Raw genomic sequence first — 14185 nt, 5'->3', positions numbered from 1 at the left:
AACTACTAAAGATATGATAAATCTGACACTACGTTCTCGAACTCGATTTTCATGGCAAACTCGACTGTCAAATCGGAAATTTGCTATCTTCATTTGTTTCTAAGTTACAGGGCGTTTCTCGTTATTGTGACACTTTTTAACCTGTCTGTATCTCAGCTGTTAAATAAGTTAGAGTTAAAGTGAAAACTGCTCAAGACTAATTCTTTGGCGTAGAATTGAATGCCGGTATTAGATTTTTAGTATATCTTAAGATTTCGGAGTTATGACCCAAAGTTATATTTTTTTAAATGGAAATCGTAGCTGACCATGGCCTAAAAAAATAGAGATTTTTTTCCGCTTTTCAGCAATATATCACATGCTATAGTTATTTTTACAAACACGGGAGATACGGGGTGTTTTATATATAAATTATATTTTTTTTCCTTTTTAATATGACCGGCTATGAAAATACAGATAAAACTATAATTCTTACTTTTACAAAAGTCATATCTGTTGTAAAAATATGACATTTATTTTAAATGCACAACATATACTCGTGTGATAATATAATACTAACGAAATTTTAGGAGATAGGTGGATAGGAACAAACGGACCGATCAGATGGCCAGCTAGGTTACCTGATTTGAGTCCGTTGGACTTTTTCCTTTGAGGTTTTCTAAAAGACATTATATTTAAAATTCCTTTTAATAATATTTCAAATACCTATACATTTAATGAATGCTACCCGAAGCGTTGCCAGAAGATGCGTGAAATGTGTGACAGTTGAGGGACGGCAATTTGAACATTTAGCTATCATTTTTGAAAGTTTTTATTGATGTAGGTACTTACTATTGTTTAATTTACGTTTAATATTGTAACTTCAGTTGAAGTGGAATAAAAATTTGAAAACTCTGTCTTTTCTTATCTGTAATATATATTTTAAATAAACGTCATATTTTTACAACAGATATGAGTTTTGTAAAAGTAAGAATTATAGTTTTGTATGTATTTTCATAGCCAGCCATATTAAAATGTAAAAAAGGATCGAATTTATATATAAAACACCCCGTATCTTCTGTGTTTGGAAAAATAACTATAGCATGTGGTATATTGCTGAAAAGCAAAAAAAAATCTCCATTTTTTTAGGTCATAACCAGCTACGATTTCCATTTAAAAAATTATAACTTTGGGTCATAACTCCGGAATCTTAAGACCTACTAAAAATCTAATACCGGCATTCAATTCTACGCCAAAGAATTAGTCTTGAGCAGTTTTCACTTTAACTCTAACTTATTTAACAGCTGAGATACAGACATGTCCAAAAGTGTCACAATAACGAGAAACGCCCTGTAACTCAGAAACAAATGAAGATAGCAAATTTCTGATGTGACAGTCGAGTTTGCCATGACAATCGAGCTCGAGAACGTAGTGTCAGATTTATCATATCTTTAGTAGTTTCTGAGATACCCTGAAATCCCATCGAAAATGGACCAGCCTGTACATGCACTTTCTTCAAACAATACCTATACAGACTACATATTTTACTTTTCTCAGGTAAATTTATTCTATTATTTTATTGCATTAGTATGTAACATGAGTATGCCTTATTTGTGTTCATATTTGGGGTTTTAATTGACTTTTGTACCACTATATTAATAGCAAAGAAAGAATTAGTTATATGTTACATTAGAAAATTTGTTGTGTGAATTTGTCAGTAAAATTTTATGTTACTTACTTTGTTTCTCTGGTCACTAATACTGATCCTAATTCCATGAGATGTTCACCTTTCTCTTAAATAGGTACTTTATTTTCCCTTACATTTGAAATTTACTAATATTTACGATTTAAAAATTATTTATATTGTTATTTTTTTGACAGTTTTTAAATTTTATTCTGTTTTAGCTGTACCTGTAGGAAACTTTCTTGCGTTAGGCGCCAACAATTTATATGTTGGACTGTTGGGAATTTTTATGCGTGAATTTATGAGTAAAATATTTTATTTTTAATTGAAAAAAAAAAAAACGAAACATTTTTTTGTTTAAATTATCATCATGCCAAAAAGGTTTAGTGACCTAAATATATTTATTTCAGAATTGTTATCCTGAGAAACTAGTAATCTTGAAATTAATGTTATATTAATGTTTTTCCAGATGGAGCCGAACTACCCATTTCTCCCCTACGTAATGAAATACAAGTAGGCATTGTTATGTTACTAATATGTCCCAATTAATTAACTATACGGTTACCAATAATCGTATCTGGAGACAGGCTTAAAACAGCACAAATTTAATCAATGTCCAGTAATAATTTTCGTCCAGGTACATCCTATGGATTTACACACAAATTATGCCTTAGCAAACTGCTATCAATATATGCCACCTTTAATGGAAATTAGTTGACCAAAGTAATGAATCCAATACAAGGATACAGAACAAAACAGGAAATTCAATTTTCAAGAACAAATATAAATTTATAATATTCGAAGGAAATGTACAAAAAAACATGTATCGGTTTATATTTCGCAGGTCACTTTGAAGACATTTTTTTCCGGATTTAAATGCCTTCTAACTCTTTAACAAAATTAGTTCTCTCTGCACTCAAAGTTTGTTAGTTCACCAGAACCTTTCAGAATTGAGTCATATCAAAAAGAGTTTCATGGAAAATTTATATGATATCAAGAAATCAATATGCTGGTGACCTTGAATTTGACATTGACCTTAAATTTAAAGATCAAATCAAGGTCAACCTAAAAATATTAAATGGGACACCCTAATTTTTATATCAGCAATCAATGTCCTTGCAGGCCATTTGAACTCATTTTTCTCTGAGTAACTCGACAAAAATATTTCAAGCAAAATTTGTAAGACAAATTAGATGGTGACCTTGAATATAATAAATAACAACTAATTGAACATCAATTTCCAGAATAGCCCTATCATCATATCCTAATTATTGACCCAACAATGTGTTAAATTTCAAAATAATTGTTAAGATCACACTAATATTTTTGAATATAGGTATTTGCTGAATTTTATTACTTTTGTAATTCATTATTTTTCTAAAAAAATAATTTGATTTCAAATAACCTGCAAGAACATTCTGGAAAAATTTTTGGATCCCAGATTACTGGCATAAAAATACCGTATTCTATTTTATATTGAGTTGACCTTACTTTGACCTTGTAAATTGTGAAGGTCAAACTGAAGGTCATCATCTAATGAAACTCCTACAAATTTTCCTTTGAAATATTTTTAGAGTTATTCAGAGAAAAATAGTTTGACCTCCAAATGGCCTGCAAGAATGTAAAGGAAAAATTTTCTGACCCCACATTCAGAAGTAAAAAGTGCTCTATCAGTTGCTGGCATAAAAAATAGGGCATTCCATTTAATATTTTGAAGTTAACCTTAGTTTGAACTTGAAAGTCAAAACCAAATCTAATGGCGGTTTTCCACTAAACGGACAGTTGAGTTTATGTATAAGAGGCATGTGTATTTCCGCCTTATGTTGTACCAGTATAAACTAGTCGTAAAATTGTAAAATTAGTTATTTGTAATAAAATTATCTAGTCAACTTTTTTGAGAAAACACAAAAGAAATAAAACTGGAAAAGGATAAATGGAAAAATGAGCCATGTTTCAAGAGTAACTTTCTTTAATAAAAACCTTTCTACAATATTGCTTAAATGGTTTTGAACCCTAAAAATTTGTTTTTTCAAATCTACTTTTTTAATATAACGTCAGTTTTTAAGACGTTTCAAATAAAGTTCCAAATTAACTGAAGATCACTTAAACATTACAGTCTTCTGTTTTTTTTTTTTTTCACAAGACTTTTGAAAAGACGATAGGTACCGATGGAGAAAAATGGACGTTTGGAATAGGAATGGAAAAAACTAGATGGATTTCAATTGCCCACTGCAATTTTTTTGTATCTGAATGTATTCTAATTTAATTAAAGCGTTCTTTCTAGCATTCTTTTGTTAAATTTAAAGTAAATCAATTTATCTCCATTTAAATGTCAGTGTCTAATGCGACTGTAGTTTCGTGAAACATCATTTAGGCTTATAGGCTTTAGGCACTGAGTTTCTAAAGGTCAGTTGGATGGAGACACAAATTCAGAATTTAATAGGTTGCAATATTCTGACAAGAGCCAAGGTTTAAAGCAAGACTCCACCTGTATAACTATCACAGAAAAGATTTCTAATAAACAATGTCTGGAAACATTCTTTTTTGAGATACTTATCAAGTGTTAATGATTGAACAAAAATGTTTTTATTATAAAAAGCCAACTTGTATATCTATAGTTATCACTATTTTTAAGATGTTTGCTAATATTGGGAATTGGGAATGGGCTTTATAACTTTCACTCCCAATTATTTCCATTAAGCTATTTCATTTTTTATGGTGATAAACCGAAATTGCGGAGAATGTGTCATACTCACGTACCACAAATTGAAAACATAAGAATATTAACACAATATTTTTAAAATAAGAAGTATTTGCATTGGCTGAGGGTGTTCTTAAAAATAAATTTCCCCCAAAGCATAGTGATAGCAGCACCGATGTCATGAATATTGTTCATCATGTAATCTGCTTTCACCTAAGATATCTCCAATGTAGCTGTAAATACTAAAATAACTTGAATGGGTAACCAATCTCCACACGAATAAGTCTAATATTTGTGACGTATGGCATTAAAGCGTTAAATGTAGATTTAGATTAGGGTAATTTAACCAGCTTTCCGCATTTGGGATATTTAACTCCATTTCAGTTGTGAAGGGTGAATGATTTACTTGACAACATATTAAAAGCATTGCCTTCTACCTACCTCATCTCCAAGCGAACTAGAAACGAGATAGGTTATTTATAGGCATTAAAACATTTTGTAAACTTTATTTTAACTATAACAGTGGACTCAAATTACTGACTATGCTATTCTTTTCTCGAAACTTTTACTCCTTTTTATAATTTCGAACTTAAATTTTGTTACAGTGTAAATTTTATTTGCATCCGGGCAATATTTTTTGAGAAAGAATTCCAAGAAACAATAAGCCAATAAAGTTCTGTTATCGGAATTGCTGTAACAATTTACCGCGGTAGTATCAGTGGATTGAAAATAACAAATTTGCTCCCAAAGCTAGTAGATTACTAAACCCTACTCTTAGGCTTTTTCGGTTTAGATACATAATTTATTTGGAATGTATTTGATAATTGACAAATTAAAGGAAGATAAATGAATTTTCCTTCAACTCCTTTGAACGGAAATAATGTAAGGTGGAACAAATAATATGCATTTCATATGTATACCTATACATCTATACACAAGAGCACAGTTACAAATATAATACGACGTTCTAAATAACGAAAATATACAGTGCTATCCAAAAAGTTTGCACCATATGGGAAAAAACTTAAATCTGCCTAAAAGTAAAGTACCAACCCCAGAGGAAAATGTTATGAAGAAAAGTTATTTTCCTATAAAAGATTAGCCCGAATATAAAATTTCAGTTCATTATGTTGAAAAAGCCTTATTAGTTCTTAATTAAACTTGTGTTCAGTAATTATGTCTTATAAAAACGTACTAAAAAAACGTGACTTTAGTAATGGATGTTTTCGCTCTAATTATGGTACGAGGGAAAGTTGCAAACATCTAAAGAATCTCCTTTTCAACATAATGAGCCAAAATTTTATATTCGGGCTAATTTTTTAGAGAGAAATACCTTTTCTCTAAAACATTTTTCCCTAGTGTTGAAAATAAGGGTACTTTACTCTTGGGCCGATTTGCAGTTTTTGTCTGCCCCTCGTATATAATATTTTTATGAAGTTCGATGGGCGCTATTTTGATTTGACGACATACAGAGACAACTGACAATCGAAGGAATCTATTAAATTTATACATAAAGTTTTTTCCCATATGGTGCAAACTTTTTTGAATAGCGCTGTATATTTTTGTCAATAAAAATAACAATATGTATATGTTAAAGTCGAGACCAAAATGACAGACCACTTTTTATGTGCCTGTGTAATTAAGTAATTCCTACGTAAGTTTTTATTGCTTTTTGTAATTTAGGTAAGAAGATAGAAATATGTGTATGTATTAGTTATCTTTGACATTAGTTTATCGCTCGTATTCTTTTGTTCATACTGTCAAGGAGAAATAATTCAGTGATTAAATTCCATTTTAAATTGTAGATAAAATACTATATAGAATATAGAAACGTGTAGGAATTCCAAATGATTAGTAATTAATCGTCAAAATTAACACATAGCAACAAATGTTGAATTTGAAGCAATTGCAATACTGCAAACTTGTCTTTATTGAACCAGGATAATTGGGTCGATAGTAGCGAAATGTGAGAGTTGAAAATAGAGGGAAATTAAGTTCTCTGTGGGGTGGTAACGTGGGTAGATCCACAGATTACGTCTCTTGTAGGCGTTACGATGTTATAAATGTAACATCCAAATTAATTATGTAATTAACAATACCTCAGCAGATTGTGGGCTGAAATAACAGATCTATAATTGGCGTTTTCTTTTTAAATTTTTAGGTGACCACCGGACTTTCTAGGGTGGGCCGTAGCTTCGCCCAAGCGGGTACATAGGTGTTGGTACGAATTTCTTTGATTGTTATTTTTTTTAATTTCGGTAATTGTTATATGTTTGTAATAAATTAGCTTTCAATTAATGTCGTTATTGTCCCTATAGCACACTACAAATAACGATAGCTAGTTACTTTTAATCGACCCTCAAAATTTTGTCGCAATCTATCAGGGCGACCGACGAGGTATCCGAGATACCTCGTGTACGAATTATAACTAATTTTAAGCAAAAATGATTTTCCTCAAATTCCCAACGGTTTGAAGTTGTCAGATCGTATGGGTAGTTGCTAAAGAATAAATTACATTGTTGCGACTAAAGGGCTTTAAAAAAAATTGTGTTTTTTTTTTAATAAAAGCGTATTGACATTGTAATTATTAAAGCTTGTCAATGTGACAATTGCTTTCTGCAATGCATAACTCAATCCTCTGTCGAAGCTCTCGTTCCCAGTTGTAGTTCTCGATATTCTTTTTCACCTCATCAAGCACTGTATGAATCTGCAATTAGCTTTTTTCTTAAATAGGTCTTGACATGAATTCAACATGAAAAAGTTCATAGGGTTGAGATCCGAAGTTCGGGGTGACCAGGCAATTGGACCACCACAATCTATCCATCGATTTGGATACCTTTCATTGTGGAAATTAGTGACATCTCTTCTATATTGGGACAGAGCACCATCATGTAAAAAGAACATCGTCCTTCTGATTTGAAGAGGAATGTCATAAAGTAGTAGAGGTAGATCGTTCTCCAAAAGAACCCAATTACGGAGAATCTTCTCTGAAAATAGGTTTCTCGATTGCACACACGAGATCGTTGTGGAAATTGTTGATTTGATCTCTTGTAAATATAACTTCGTCAAAGAAAGGGGTTCTTGAAAGAGTATCCAGATGATTGCTTCACCATTCACAAAGACGAACTCTTTGGGAAAGATCCGTGAGAAGTTCTTATGCCGATTGATAATGATAGGGATGCAGTTCTTTTTCTTGCAAAGTGTTTGCACAGCCGTCCTACTTTGTTAGAATAGAATAAGAAATACCAGAATCATTTTTAACAAGTTCAAGCACTTCGCTTCTTCACATAACTTCTCTTTCACAAGTCGGTTTGGGGAACACACCTGTTAATCGAAGAGTTGTGAAGGTTCTATTGAATGTTTTCTTAGAAGATGGCGGCGGCGGTTTGGATATTGTAACCTTGTTACTCTATATTTTATTTTTAGTTACAAATAACTTTGCTAGCGGTTGCTCCAATGTCGGAGGCCGGTCGTGGGTTCATTGAGATTTTCTTTTTTTATTAAAATTTGTTTAATTTGTTCAGAGTATAGTAGGCATGTGCGCCAGTCAAATAAAATTGACAAGGAATGAAGGATTACAAAACAACACAAATAATAGATAACACAATGCAATATAAATATCTATTATAAATTATTTACGCCAAATGTAAAAAGTATAAATTTTTAATATTAATATAAATGAATTCAACAATAAATCAATTTAGTTCAGAACAAATTATATAAAATACCTAAGTAAATTAGGTTAGTAAAAAATGATATGATAATTAGGTAGGTGCTCGAGAAACAGCTGTCTTGCAAGTAAAGCTTATAAAATAATACATGAGTGGCAATTGAAAAATAAGTAAGAATAATTATAATTTAAAAATATATGCTGCACGCGCTTTTTAACAAGATGGCGGCGTTTCAAATTCCAGGGGTTGATATTATTATGTAACAAATCATCTACTGGCACCACGGAACTGGGTTTTTTGTTATTGTTCAGCCAAACTAATCCATTATGTAATAGTAAACAGCACAAATCCCATACATCCAATTTGGAGTTTTAACAATACAGTTTTTCCAAAAATGTTCGTTGTTTGTGGATTAAACATGAAAAATCGTAAAACGAAGAAAAAATAAAAAAAGGCCTAAAATAAATGCATTCTGAAGTACCTGGTATGAAAGAACAGATGGTAATACATAAGAAATGAATAGAGTTGAAATTATTCCAGTAGATTAACATTAGTATTAAATAACCTTTTTATTTAAGTTTCTTTTACAATAAAATATAAATTAATCAAAAGGATATATAAAAATCTTAAATATTTGTTAATTTAAATGGTTTTAATTACCTTAGTTGTTATTTGGCTTTCCTATTGTAAAAGATATTATTTTACATTAATTATTAGTCTTTCATATATTCTACTAGGTAGCTTAGATCTTCTGTCCTCGCGATTTCGCCGGACTCCTCGTCGCTCGGCGTTTCTCCAAAAACCTTTATCTTTACTTTTTTTTACTATTGTTTAAATCAGTGTATACCATCCGTCTCTGCAGTACAATTTTCTTGACATGAGCTGTCCAAAGGTGACTGACAATCAACGATTTTTTTCTAATCCCAGCCAAGTTGCTAATTATTAAATTACCTAGCCTTGTAATGTAATTTACTCTTTAGCAATTACCCACGCGATCTGGTAAATTCAAACCCCGATATTTTAAGGACGGCTATATTTGTATAAGATATTCGACATTCCAGTGATAAGCCTTGAACTTAGGATACCCTATACATTTCATTATATCTTTCTTGTCCCTTAAAAAAGTCCTTCACATTTGAAATCAATTCCCTCGGCTCCTTTTTATCTCTGATGTAAAGTCGAGCGTATACTTTTTTATCAAGGTTTCCGTGTGCGTATGCATTTGTACGGTTTTGTCAGTATATCTTGGGCTTATCTTTCGAAATATTTATACTGTTATCTCTCCTAGCGGCTCGGAATGGGTTTTGGCATTTAATTTATATCTTCCGTCATTTTCCTTTTTCTAAGGCTTCTGTTCCCATAATTTAGATAAATAAAGCTCATATTTTTTCGTGGTACAACTGTATTCAGTATTTCGAAAATCGTAAGTAGCAGTTTATTAACCAGCTAACTAATAGATTATTTTTTTATTGATTATAGCTACAGAACGTTGTGACGATGTTTAATTTGTTGTTGCCTTAATAATGATTTTAATTTATACCACTACCACTACCACTATTCCTTTTCATTTTTCCAATAAATATTTACTTTTAAATGTGAAAAAAAAATTGAAAGAAATGTAATTCAATATGATAATACTCTTTGCATCAAAATTAATGCAAAAAAAATTCAAGTTGATTTTGATGAGAAAGACAGCGATTGTCTTTTTATTATAGATTATTCTGCATTTACGATACTGATAATGATATAGACATTTTTATTGAAATTTTGCATGCATCGTAACAGCGAATGTCTATTTAATTTAAATTGTATTTTTCTGAATTATTTGATTTTCTGACTCATGTCATTATCTCTGTTATTGTTTTAGATACATACATAAATTATTTAACTATTTAAGTTGCTAGGGCACCTTTCATATTTCAGGAAAAAAATATTTTTTCAACCAAAGAATTCAACTTGAAATTGAGGAGAATGGGTAAACATTACACAATTATTTACCAGCAGTGTCAATAATAATAGGCAACTTGCATGAATATTTCTTTTACAACTGCATAAATTTGTAGTCTATAACCAACAGTAAGTAACAGTGGTAAAAAAATTATTTTTTTAAGGCCACAAATGAATTATAAATGTTTAAATTTGCCATATTTATTGCGACCGAGAACACACTTTACTTTTGTCTAGTCATGCCAACTAGATGGAATATTATCTGAAGAAACGCGCATGTGGGGAATTTCGAAGTAAAGTGAATTTGGCTGTCTCTAGACTCTTGTTATTGCTATGCTGATACTGTCGATAGTCCTATCTCTATCATTCATCTTCTAGATTCTCGATCGCACTAAATGACGTCACGAATTAGTACAGCAGCAAACATCCGTTTAAAATATTTATCTTGCTCGCCACACTTTAATAATTTATTGTTAATTAACAACCTAATTAAGAGATTTCTAATATTTTCACTACTTGGTAAAGTTATAGATTATTTAAAAATATATGTGCAAGTTGCCCATTGGTTCAGCAAGCACATCTAGAAGGCGTCCCAGAATTTTAGTAACATATTTGTGAGATTTGCGCAGATCAAAAATTCAGTCGTTTTTCTTAAAAGGTTTGTAGCAGAAAAAATATCAAAAAAGAAACATAAAGTAAGTCTTTAACACCCTGTAACATTTAAATAAAATATCGTAGACTAAAATAAAGTTGACTTAGTCAATAGTCAATAGGCCATGCTGTATATTAAAGGTATGACCAACAGTTTAGTATAAAAATCAATGCTGAAAAATGAATCGAAATGAAGAGAAAATAAGGAAAAAGTTGGAAAGAAGAGGTTCTAAGAATAATATTTCGAGAAAGAAGAAAACGGAATTAAAATAATGTACATCTAATACAGAGTATTTAAAATTAATGCAATAACTTTTCCAGACTGAACAGAATTAATTATCTTGGTTTTAGAAATAGGTACCTATTTGTTATTTATATTTCTCTATTTTAAATTTATGGCTGACCCTATTTATTGAAACAAAGCCACACGAAAACAGAAAACACTTTAGATATCAGTTTTTCTCCTCTTCAAATATAAAATTACATTTTCAGTCCAATATTTCGCTATTCAGGAAGTAAGTACCATAAATTTAATATTTTCATATTGATATTTTTCACTAGATGCTTTAACAAATTACTTTTAACAAATTAGCATAAAATGAAAAAACATTTGGTGACGGAAAAACTCAACTCAACAACAAAAACTTCACTTTTTGTTATAATTTATGAAAAAAATGTTTTAATAAAGTTATAAAATACGAGGTCTATTCATAAAATAACAGAACTTTATATTTTTAAACTTTATTATTAATTTAATACTTACAAGGCTCATTGCCTTGTCTCGTTTATAGTACTCTCCTGCAGGATTTACAATGCGCAATTCCATTGACATGCTTTTCTGGGGCATGGAGATCCTTTGCCAATACATTTTCATCATTTTGTGTCAATGTTGTAGAATAAACCCAGCTTTCGTCTGGAATCTGGAATTTAGGGAGGGTAGCTTAGAAGCTACAGCACTTAGTCCCCATTGGGCCCCTTGTACTTCCTCCCGTTAGAAGATCAATCCACCTGAGCCGCTAACCAACCTATTACAGAGAAAAAGGTGATGACATTGTTCAGGGGGATCTCTCTAAATAGGCCATAGAAGGCCAACGTTCTCCCAACGCGGATTCTCTTACTAACGAGACGGCAATGCATTCGCATAGCACATGTCTTCCTGTTCACAACCCCTACAAATATGTGTTTCACACTTCCTCATGTTGTGAAGGTGCTTCCTTAACCAGCAGTGTCCGGTTTGAATACTTTTCATTAGGCGAAGATTTGACCTAGACATGGTCAGTTATTTTTTCGCTGTATCCTTGCTGGGGTAATCTAAGAACTCTTTCGCAAATTGACAGCTATTTGTAGCATTCCACCGTTTCATAAACTCTTTGTAGGTGTTTTCCTTAATAATTCCAATAAGTGTTGACAGTGGAAGCACACTGGAGGAACCGGTCCAAAAATATTGAGACCCCATGCACTCTTGACTAATTTGTCAGCTTCTTTATTGCCATTGCACTGCTCGTGTCCCTTGACCCATCATACAGCCTAGATGCTGTTTAAAAATGAGGCCACGACCAGTGCCTGGTGGCATTCCCATAATGAACTACGGTCAATTTCTTTAGTGGCTATGGTTATACCTGCTAATTCCGTCTGTACCATGGTAGCATGCCTATCCATTGCCCACTTATATCGGATGTGCAAGGATCTAGAGTATATTCCACATCCTGCACCCTCCTTCCTTTTTGATCCGTCTGTGAAGACGTCGATTACATCTTCACGGGCGGTCTCCTCTTGTCTTCTAATGAGTACGGTGTAGGATCTGTCGAATGCAAATCCAGCTTTTGTCTCCCGTTATGATCCTTTGAATGAATCGTCATTGAATTGTTCAAGGAGTTGCCCACAAACGTCCATACGATTTTCATCCTGTTATTCGGTCATCAAGCGAGGAACAAATTTTCCTGCAACTCGATACATGTTCAATTTTTCAGTCAAAATTGCATGACATGGCCCAATTAAGATGCTAACCTCCTTAGCAATTTCTCTGACAATCAATCGGCGATTTGCACGCATCAGATGTTTGACTTTCTGAACGTGGGATTCATCAGTTGAAGTAGAAGGCCTTTCTGGTCGAGGATCATCTTCAATTGACTGACGATCACTTTTAAATTATGAAAACCAGTCGTAACGTTACGTACGACCTAGAGCATCATCTCTGTAAGCTTGTTTCAATAGTTGAAACATTGGCGTGAAAGCTATTTCCAGTTTCACGCAAAATTTCACTTAGCATCGTTGTTCTAGAAAATCGTACATTTTAGAAATGATCCCTAACATATACATTTACCAAAAATAATTTGGAGGATGCTGTTTTTCATGCTCTGGATTGAATCGACAAAAAATTAACAAATAACGGAGTCTTATTTAAATCATGACTTACATGTACTTGACTTTGGAATAAGTAAGAGAAACTCCCTAAAACACCTAGAATCTCCTTCGTAGAAACATCTCTTGTAACTTATTATACCAATGTGTTGTTCTAATTTCGTTAAAATATGTAAAATTTATTTTGTATTTTTCTTTTTGTATACCAAAAATATACTTGTTCTAGGATTTTATAGTTACATGTAACTGTTTTTTTCTTTGTTCTTTTTTATGAAAAATAAAATAGAGAATATTATCTTTGTCCCCGCCTGTAAAATTTTCCTGCGACACCCATGTTATCGGCATCATCTCGTGAAGCTTTTCAATGTCAGAATTACTCACACAAATAACGAACACGGCATATTCTAGCATGAACACGTCTGTTCTTGTATGCGACCGTTATAATTATATGTAATTACTTGGATGTCTAGATGTGTCCCATATAATCAGCCATATGGAAGAGTTATGCACCTGATGTAGATTAAATTGCTTTTGTGCATAACCTCCGTTATTATCCATTTATGCAGGCTGTCGAGAATGCAGTGTGTACTTTGTTCATTATAAGTAAGTTCATATTGCTGTTATTTATTTATAGGATTTATTCCTCCCGGTGAATTTGCTCCTTAATTCACTGTATAAATACATAATATTTATTATGCTATCGAATTTGGGTTGATAATTTCTGCTGATATACAGGGTGTCTAAGCTTGAACATGAAACCATTGTTACATCCAAAACTTCATAAAAGTTAGTGGTTATTTTAGAGCATGTTGCTCTAACATGTTGCATAACATAGTCCTTATTCAGGGTGGTCCTTAACAATTGTGACTGTAGGCATCAAAGTAATAGGATATGGCTAAACATATCTACCTTCTTCTTCCTCTTCTACTACTACTTTCCAAGGCCCATAGCACCGCGGCCTAATCAGACCTATTATGCGTCTCACTATTCATACCTATTTAACAAAGACCAAAAGCTTACACTTTTTCCAAGAGCGTCATTCTACTACATGTAAATTCAGGGCACTCGCCCAGGATATGCAGAGAAGTTTCACCCGCTAGGTCATATCCTCAGCAGACCGGACTATCTACAAACGTTAGCTTCTTGTATAGATGTTTCCTAAAATGACAGTGTACTGCAACTCATTCTGTTCTG

This window comes from Anoplophora glabripennis, unplaced genomic scaffold (assembly GCF_000390285.2).
Source record: "Anoplophora glabripennis isolate ALB-LARVAE unplaced genomic scaffold, Agla_2.0 scaffold156, whole genome shotgun sequence".
Lineage (NCBI taxonomy): Eukaryota > Metazoa > Arthropoda > Insecta > Coleoptera > Cerambycidae > Anoplophora > Anoplophora glabripennis.
The sequence above is the reverse complement of the archived record's forward strand: the minus strand, read 5'-3'. Positions refer to the sequence as shown.